We start from the raw sequence: 10,000 nt of genomic DNA, 5'->3' as shown, positions 1-10,000 counted from the left end.
TGGTGGTGTAGTAGTGGTGTAGTGGTGGTGATGGTGTAGTAGTGGTGTAGTGGTGGTGGTGGTAGTAGTGGTGGTTGTGGTGGTGATGGTGTAGTGGTGGTGGTGTAGTAGTGGTGGTGTAGTGGTGGTGTAGTGGTGGTGGTGTAGTGGTGGTGATGGTGTAGTAGTGGTGTAGTAGTGGTGGTGGTGTAGTAGTGGTGTAGTAGTGGTGGTGGTGTAGTGTTGGTGGTGTAGTGGTGGTGGTGTAGTGGTGGTGGTGTAGTGGTGGTGGTGGTGTAGTGGTGGTGGTGTAGTGGTGGTGATGTAGTGGTGGTGTAGTGGTGGTGGTGGTGTAGTGAACATCGCTAGCACTGTGAGAGAGACAAAGGCGGCCGGGCGTGGTGGTGCTGGTGGCCACCCCCTCTGTGTGTAGCCACAGTGACGGTAGCCTTCATAGACGCTGCTGCTGCTACTCGCTACTAGCAGCACTTGCCCCTACAGCCTGTTCAGGCTATACGGGAGATCTTTGTTTTTGTATTTATATGTGTGTGTGTGTCTATGTGTATGTGTCTATGTCTATGTGTGTGTCTCTATGTGTGTGTGTCTATGTGTGTGTGTCCATGTGTGTGCCTGTCTATGCGTGTGTGTCTATATCTAAGTGTGTATATGTACGTGTATATGTATGTGTGTTTCTATATGTGTATATGTGTGTGTCTATGTGTGTATATATGTGTGTGTGTGGAACATCTTCGCCGGTTAGAAACATTTAGACTGGCCTGCCTACGATCCATCCTGGGTTTAACCAGACTGGATTGTGTGAGGAGCTCACAAATCCTTGAAAGATCTGGGCAAGGTCCCATCGGTGAGCTCCTCCGGCAGGCAAGGCTGCGATGGCTGGGTCATGTAACCCGCATGCCCAGCCACCGCATGCCGAAACAGCTTTTGTTTGGCCGGATTGAGGGGGCTAAGCGGGCGCGGCACGGGCTAGAGAAGAGATGGAGTGATGTGGTACAGGAGGACGTGGAGCTGAGTGGACTTGCCGATGACTGGTACCAGCGGTGTCAAGATCGGCCTCTGTGGAGGAGGCTCGTGAAGGATGCTACTGGGCAGTTGGAGGCAGTCGCCCTCCAACAACAACGGAGGGCGGAGGAGCGATGCTCACAACAACGAGCGGAGCGCCGGGTGGCTAAAGCACAGCAAGTTGGCACAGTAGGGGGCACAGGTGGTGCATCAGCCAGTCATCTCAGTCAGTCGACCCGTGGCACCTGCTGGGTCTGCCCCGTGACCTCCTGCCAGCGGGCGTTCGACACTTCACGTGGCCTCAGGGTGCACATAGCCTGGTACAAGCGTCGTGGTGACGTCACCGCCACCTAGTGGCGCATGGCGGTTGTTGTTGTTGTGTGTATATGTGGGTATATGTGTTTCTATGTGTATATATGTGTGTGTCTATATGTGTATATGTGTGTATATGTGTTTGTATATGTGTATATATGTGTGTGTGTATGTGTATGTCTACGTGTGTGCGTATGTGTGTATATATGTGTGTGTGTGTCTACGTGTGTATATGTGTATATGTATGTGTGTGTGTCTATGTGTCTATGTGCGTGTTTCTATATGTGTGTATATGTGTGTGTGCATGTGTATATGGGTGTGTGTCTGTGTGTGGAAATTTACGTGTGTCTATATGTGTCTATGTATGTGTATATAAGTGTTTCTTTATGTGTATATGCGTGTGTTTGTATATGTGTGTGTATGTATATGTGTGTGTCTATATGTGTATATGTTTGTGTATGTGTGTGTTTCTGTGTGTGTGTTTGTTTAAATGTGTGTGTCTACGTGTATATGTTTGTGTCTATGTGTGTGTATTAATCTGTATGTGTGTATAGGTATGTGTATATGTGTGTATATATGTGCGTGTGTCTATATGTGTATATGTGTGTGTCTATGTGTGTGTGTTTGTGTGTGAATGTGTGTGTGTACGTGTGTATATATGTGTGTCTACGTGTGTATATGTGTGTGTCTATGTGTGTGTGTGTATATATGTGCGTGTGTGTCTACGTGTGTATATATGTGTGTGTGTGTCTACGTGTGTGTGTATATGTGTGTGTCTATGTGTGTGTGTTTGTGTTTGAATGTGTGTGTGTGTCTACGTGTGTATATGTGTGTGTCTATGTGTGTGTGTATATATGTGTGTATATGGTGGGGAGCGGTAGTGTAGCGGTTAGCGCTACGCTGCGCTATGAACCTGGCGACCCGGGTTCGATTCCTGCTCACGGCCAACACCAGTGACGATTATCTGAACCGGTCCCGGGCCTCCCCTAGGTCGACTCAGCCTCAAATGAGTACCTGGTGCGGTGTGTAGTAAACATCGGCACTGGGGAGACAAAGGCGGTCGGGCGTGGTGCTGGCCACCCACCCCCTCGTGTACCGTTCCGGCCTTCATAGGTGCTCGCTAACAGCACTTGCCCCAACAGTCTGTCAAGGCTATACGGGGGATCTTTATCTTTGTGTATATATGTGCGTGTGTGTCTACGTGTGTATATATGTGTGTGTGTGTTTGTGTGTGTTTGTGTGTGTTTGTGTGTGTTTGTGTGTGTTTGTGTGTGTTTGTGTGTGTGTGTCTACGTGTGTGTGTCTGTGTGTGTCTATGTGTGTGTGTTTCTATGTGTGTGTGTGTCTGTGCATATATGTGTGTGTTTGTGTGTATATATATGTGTGTGTGTCTACGTGTGTGTGTGTGTGTCTACGTGTGTGTGTGTCTATGTGTGTGTGTTTCTATATGTATGTGTGTCTGTGTCTATGTGTGTGTGTGTGTGTCTGCGCATATATGTGTGTGTTTGTGTGTATATATGTGTGTGTGTGTCTACGTGTGTGTGTATGTGAGTCTATGTGTGTGTGTTTCTACATGTGTGTATGTGTGTGTCTATGTGCGTGTTTATATATGTGTATATATGTGTGTGTGTCTACGTGTGTGTCTACGTGTGTGTATATGTGTGTGTGTCTACGTGTGTGTCTACGTGTGTGTATATGTGTGTGTGTGTGTTTATATATGTGTGTGTCTACGTGTGTATGTGTGTGTCTACGTGTGTGTCTATGTGTGTGTTTGTGTGTGTATATGTGTGTGTTTGTGTGTGTGTGTGTATATGTGTGTGTGTGTCTACGTGTCTATATGTATGTGTGTGTCTACGTGTGTGTGTATGTGTGTGTGTCTATGTCTGTGTGTTTGTGTGTGTATATATGTGTGTGTGTCTACGTGTGTATATATGTGTGTGTCTATGTGTGTGTTTGTGTGTGTGTGTATATGTGTGTGTGTGTCTACGTGTGTATATGTATGTGTGTGTCTACGTGTGTGTGTATGTGTGTGTCTATGTGTGTATGTGTGTGTCTATGTCTGTGTGTTTGTGTGTGTGTATATATGTGTGTGTGTGTCTACGTGTATATATGTGTGTGTGTCTATGTGTGTGTGTGTTTGTGTGTGTGTATATATGTGTGTGTGTGTCTACGTGTGTGTGTCTACGTGTTTATATATGTGTGTGTGTTAGTGTGTGTGTCACTGTGTGTGTGTCTGTGTGAGTGTCTGTGTGTGTGTCTGTTTGTATGTCTGTGCGTGTGTGTATGTGTGTGTGGGGAGCGGTAGTGTAGTGGTTAGCGCTACGCTGCGCTATGAACCTGGCGACCCGGGTTCAATTCCCGCTCACGGCCAACACCACCAGTGACGATTATCTGAACCGGTCCCGGGCCTCCCCTAGGTCGACTCAGCCTCAAATGAGTACCTGGTGCGGTGTGTAAATATCGCCACTAGGGAGACAAAGGCGGTCGGGCGTGGTGCTGGCCACCCACCCCCTCGTGTGCCGTTCCGGCCTTCATAGGTGCTCGCTAACAGCACTTGCCCCTACAGTCTGTTAAGGCTTTACGGGGGATCTTTGTCTTTATCTTTGTGTATTTGCGTACAGGAGGTCGTGGGTTCTGCTGTAGATTTGGAGTCTGTGTCTCTCTTTCCCCGTGATGAGATGTTGACTACCTCGCCTGGTCTACAGGAGGTCGTGGGTCCTGCTGTATATTTGGAGTCTGTGTCTCTCTCTCTCACCGTGGTGAGATGTTGACTACCTCGCCTGGTCTACAGGAGGTCGTGGGTCCTGCTGTATATTTGGAGTCTGTGTCTCTCTCTCTCACCGTGGTGAGATGTTGACTACCTCGCCTGGTCTACAGGAGGTCGTGGGTTTCTGTGAGATGTTGACTACCTCGCCTGGTATACAGGAGGTCGTGGGTCCTGCTGTAGATTTGGAGTCTGCGTCTCTCTCTCCCCGTGATGAGATGTTGACTACCTCGCCTGGTCTACAGGAGGTCGTGGGTCCTGCTGTATATTTGGAGTCTGTGTCTCTCTCTCTCACCGTGGTGAGATGTTGACTACCTCGTCTGGTCTACAGGAGGTCGTGGGTTTCTGTGAGATGTTGACTACCTCGCCTGGTCTACAGGAGGTCGTGGGTTCTGTGAGATGTTGACTACCTCGCCTGGTATGCAGGAGGTCGTGGGTTTCTGTGAGATGTTGACTACCTCGCCTGGTATGCAGGAGGTCGTGGGTTTCTGTGAGATGTTGACTACCTCGCCTGGTCTACAGGAGGTCGTGGGTTCTGTGAGATGTTGACTACCTCGCCTGGTCTACAGGAGGTCGTGGGTTCTGTGAGATGTTGACTACCTCGCCTGGTCTACAGGAGGTCGTGGGTTCTGTGAGATGTTGACTACCTCGCCTGGTCTACAGGAGGTCGTGGGTCCTGCTGTATATTTGGAGTCTGTGTCTCTCTCTCTCACCGTGGTTAGATGTTGACTACCTCGCCTGGTCTACAGGAGGTCGTGGGTTCTGTGAGATGTTGACTACCTCGCCTGGTATGCAGGAGGTCGTGGGTTTCTGTGAGATGTTGACTACCTCGCCTGGTATGCAGGAGGTCGTGGGTTTCTGTGAGATGTTGACTACCTCGCCTGGTCTACAGGAGATCGTGGGTTGTGAGATGTTGACTACCTCGCCTGGTATACAGGCGGTCGTGGGTTCTTGAGATGTTGACTACCTCGCCTGGTATACAGGAGGTCGTGGGTCCTGCTGTATATTTGGAGTCTGTGTCTCTCTCTCTCACCGTGGTTAGATGTTGACTACCTCGCCTGGTCTACAGGAGGTCGTGGGTTTCTGTGAGATGTTGACTACCTCGCCTGGTCTACAGGAGGTCATGGGTTTCTGTGAGATGTTGACTACCTCGCCTGGTCTACAGGAGGTCGTGGGGTTCTGTGAGATGTTGACTACCTCGCCTGGTATGCAGGAGATCGTGGGTTGTGAGATGTTGACTACCTCGCCTGGTATACAGGCGGTCGTGGGTTCTTGAGATGTTGACTACCTCGCCTGGTATACAGGAGGTCGTGGGTCCTGCTGTATATTTGGAGTCTGTGTCTCTCTCTCACCGTGGTGAGATGTTGACTACCTCGCCTGGTCTACAGTAGGTCGTGGGTTTCTGTGAGATGTTGACTACCTCGCCTGGTCTGCAGGAGGTCGTGGGTCCTGCTGTAGATTTAGAGTCTGTGTGTCTCTCTCTCACCGTGGTGAGATGTTGACTACCTCGCCTGGTCTACAGTAGGTCGTGGGTTTCTGTGAGATGTTGACTACCTCGCCTGGTCTACAGGAGGTCGTGGGTCCTGCTGTAGATTTAGAGTCTGTGTGTCTCTCTCTCACCGTGGTGAGATGTTGACTACCTCGCCTGGTATACAGGAGGTCGTGGGTTCTGTGAGATGTTGACAACCTTCACCTGGTCTACAGGAGGTCGTGGGTTTCTGTGAGATGTTGACTACCTCGCCTGGTCTACAGGAGGTGGTGGGTTCTTGAGATGTTGACTACCTCGCCTGGTATACAGGAGGTCGTGGGTCCTGCTGTATATCTGGAGTCTGCGTCTCTCTCTCCCCGTGGTGAGATGTTGACTACCTCGCCTGGTCTACAGGAGGTCGTGGGTTTCTGTGAGATGTTGACTACCTCGCCTGGTCTACAGGAGGTCGTGGGTTTCTGTGAGATGTTGACTACCTCGCCTGGTCAACAGGAGGTCGTGGGTTCTGTGAGATGTTGACTACCTCGCCTGGTCTACAGGAGGTCGTGGGTCCTGCTATATATTTGGAGTCTGCGTCTCTCTCTCTCTCCGTGGTGAGATGTTGACTACCTCGCCTGGTCTACAGGAGGTCGTGGTTTTCTGTGAGATGTTGACTACCTCGCCTGGTATGCAGGAGATCGTGGGTTTCTGTGAGATGTTGACTACCTCGCCTGGTCTACAGGAGGTCGTGGGTCCTGCTGTAGATTTGGAGTCTGCGTCTCTCTCTCTCTCTCTGTCACCGTGGTGGTCACTGGGTGCATTTTGTCCTCCGGATTTCACCTCTCCACACAGTGATGATGCTGATGATGATGAATCAGCCACTTCTTGGTTGAGAGGCTATCACGTGGTGATGTCCAGCGGGTCGCTTCTGACAACAGAGATTCTCAGTAGCCTAGTGGGGCATTACAGCTGCTGCAATCCTTAAACATCGCCGGCACTGTGAGAGAGACAAAGGCGGCCGGGAGTGGTGGTGGTGGTGCTGGTGGCCACCCCCTCTGTGTGTAGCCACAGTGCCGGTAGCCTTCATAGACGCTGCTGCTGCTGCTGCTACTAACAGCACTTGCCCCTACAGCCCTGCTAGAGGCTACCTGGGGGAGCTTTGTCTGTGTGTGTGTGCTAGCTAGCAGCACTTGCCCCTACAGCCAAGCTAGAGGCTACCTGGGGGAGCTTTGTCTCTAGCTGTGTGCATTATAGGTGGTGCTACTCGCGACTAGCAGCACTTGCCCATACAGCCCTGCTAGAGGCTACCTGGGAGAGCTTTGTCTGTGTGTGTCTGTATGTGTGTGTGTCTGTGTGTGTGTATGTGTGTCTGTGTGTGTGTATGTCACTGTGTGTGTGTCACTGTGTGTGTGTCTGAGTGTGTGTTTGTTTGTACACTCGGGTCGCCTGCGTGTCTATCCGGGCGTGAAACGTCGGAATTGAAATCCTTATCAAGTCACCTGCGCAGAAACAATACGCGAGCTAGAACAGACAAAGCTCCCCCAGGTAGCCTCTAGTGTTCACTCACCCACCCACTCACCACCCACTCACTCACCCACCCACTCACCCACTCACTCACCACCCACCCACTCACCACCCACTCACTCACCCACCCACTCACCACCCACCCATTCACCCATTCACCCACCCACTCACACACACACTCACCCACTCACACACTCACCCACTCACCCACCCATTCACCCATTCACCCACCCACTCACTCACACACTCACTCACCCACTAACACACACACACACACTCACCCACTCACACACTCACCCACCCACTCACTCACACACTCACCCACTCACACACCCACCCACCCACTCACCCACTCACCCACTCACTCACTCACCCACCCACTCATCCACTAACACACACCCACTCACCCACTCACTCACACACCCACCCACCCACTCACCCACTCACTCACACACTCACCCACCCACCCACACACTCACCCACCCACCCACTCACACACCCACCCACCCACTCACCCACTCACTCACTCACCCATTCACCCACTCACTCACTCACCCACCCACTCATCCACTAACACACACACACTCACCCACTCACACACTCACCCACCCACTCACTCACACACTCACCCACCCACCCACTCACCCACTCACCCACTCACTCACCCACTCACACACTCACCCACTCACACACACCCACTCACACACTCACACACTCACAAACTCACCCACCCACCCACTCACACACCCACCCACTCACTCACTCACCCACTCACTCACCCACTCACACACCTACTCACTCACTCACCCATTCACTCACTCACCCATTCACCCATTCACACACTCACCCACTCACCCATTCACCCACCCACCCACTCACCCACCCACCCACACACTCACTCACACACTCAGCCACTCACACACTCACACACCCACCCACACACTCACACACTCACCCACCCACTCACTCACACACACACCCACCCACCCATTCACACACTCACACACCCTCCCACACACCCACCCACTCACACACTTACTCACCCACCCACTCACACACTCACACACTCACCCACTCACTCACCCACCCACCCACCCACACACCCACCCACTCACCCACCCACTCACCCACTCACACACCCACCCACTCACACACCCACTCACTCACTCACCCACTCACTCACTCACTCACCCACCCACCCACTCACTCACCCACCCACCCACTCACTCACCCACTCACTCACACACTCACTCACTCACCCACTCACTCACACACTCACCCACTCACACACTCACTCACACACTCACTCACTCACCCACCCACTCACACACTCACCCACTCACACACTCACCAACTCACTCACTCACACACTCAAACACCCACCCACTCACTCACCCACTCACACACTCACTCACCCATTCACCCACCCACCCACCCACTCATCCACTCACTCACCCACCCACTCACTCACTCACACACCCACCTACTCACTCACTCACCCACACACTCACCCACCCACTCACCCACCCACTCACCCACCCACCCACACACTCACTCACTCACCCACTCACCCACCCACCCACACACTCACCCACTCACCCACTCACCCGCACACTCACTCACCCACTCACTCACCCACTCACCCACCCACCCACTCACCCACTCACTCACCCACCCACCCATTCACCCACTCACACACTCACCCACCCACCCACTCACCCACTCACCCACCCACTCACACACCCAATCACACACCCACTCACCCATTCACCCATTCACCCACCCACCCACCCACTCACACACTCACACACCCACCCACCCACCCACTCACTCACCCACCCACTCACCCACCCACCTACCCACTCACCCACTCACCCACCCACTCACACACCCACCCACTCACCCACACACTCACCCACTCACCCACCCACTCACCCACTCACACACCCACCCACTCACCCACTCACTCACCCACCCACTCACACACCCAATCACACACCCACTCACCCACTCACCCACTCACCCACACACTCACTCACCCACTCACTCACCTACTCACCCACCCACCCACTCACCCACTCACTCACTCACCCACCCACCCATTCACCCACTCACCCACTCACCCACCCACACACTCACACAATGGGTGCTCAATGGTTGCAGGTGGAACACAAACACCACAGAACTCAAACAAAAGAAAGGTGGTGGGTGGGGGTGGAAGTAGGGGGCTAGTGGGGGGGGGGCTAGTGGGGGGGGGCTAGTGGGGGTGGTAGTGGGGGGTGGGGGCTAGTGGGGGGTGGGGGCTAGTGGGTGGGGGCTATGGGGGATCACGCTCGATTGCAATAGAACTGAATATGAGGAAATGTCACTGGAGGTGTAGCAGTGGATAGACCCTGGCTAGTGATGGTGGTGGTGGTGATGGTGGTGGTGGTGATGATGGTGGTGGTGGTGGTGATGGTGGTGGTGATGGTGGTGGTGGTGATGGTGGTGGTGATGGTGGTGGTGGTGATGGTGGTGGTGGTGATGGTGGTGATGGTGGTGGTGATGGTGGTGGTGGTGATGGTGGTGGTGGTGATGGTGGTGGTGGTGGTGATGGTGGTGGTGGTGATGGTGGTGACGGTGGTGATGGTGGTGGTGATGGTGGTGATGGTGGTGATGGTGGTGGTGGTGGTGATCGTGGTGGTGGTGGTGATGGTGGTGGTGATGGTAGTGATGGTAGTGATGGTGGTGGTGATGGTGATGATGGTGGTGATGGTGGTGGTGGTGGTGATGGTGGTGGTGTTGGTGATGGTGGTGGTGGTGGTGATGGTGGTGGTGATGGTGGTGGTGGTGATGGTGGTGGTGGTGGTGATGGTGGTGGTGATGGTGGTGGTGGTGATGGTGGTGGTGGTGATGGTGGTGATGGTGGTGGTGATGGTGGTGGTGGTGATGGTGGT

The 10,000-nt window shown here is 52.8% G+C and overlaps 1 long non-coding RNA gene across 1 annotated transcript; it reads left to right on the top strand.

Moving 5' to 3' along the window:
- The first annotated feature begins 3,730 nt into the window (after positions 1–3,730).
- On the top strand, positions 3,731–6,335 carry LOC142922803 (uncharacterized). The gene is made up of 5 exons (XR_012940351.1): positions 3,731–4,239; positions 4,410–4,600; positions 4,875–5,514; positions 5,601–5,830; positions 5,961–6,335. It is a non-coding gene; the product is annotated as an uncharacterized LOC142922803 (long non-coding RNA).
- The last annotated feature ends 3,665 nt before the right edge of the window (positions 6,336–10,000 follow it).

This window comes from Petromyzon marinus, unplaced genomic scaffold (assembly GCF_048934315.1).
Source record: "Petromyzon marinus isolate PM22_M1 ecotype Great Lakes invasive population unplaced genomic scaffold, UKy_Petmar_22M1.pri1.0 PM_Scaffold_175, whole genome shotgun sequence".
Classification (NCBI taxonomy): Eukaryota; Metazoa; Chordata; class Hyperoartia; order Petromyzontiformes; family Petromyzontidae; genus Petromyzon; species Petromyzon marinus.
This window is presented reverse-complemented; position numbering and strand designations above follow the sequence as displayed.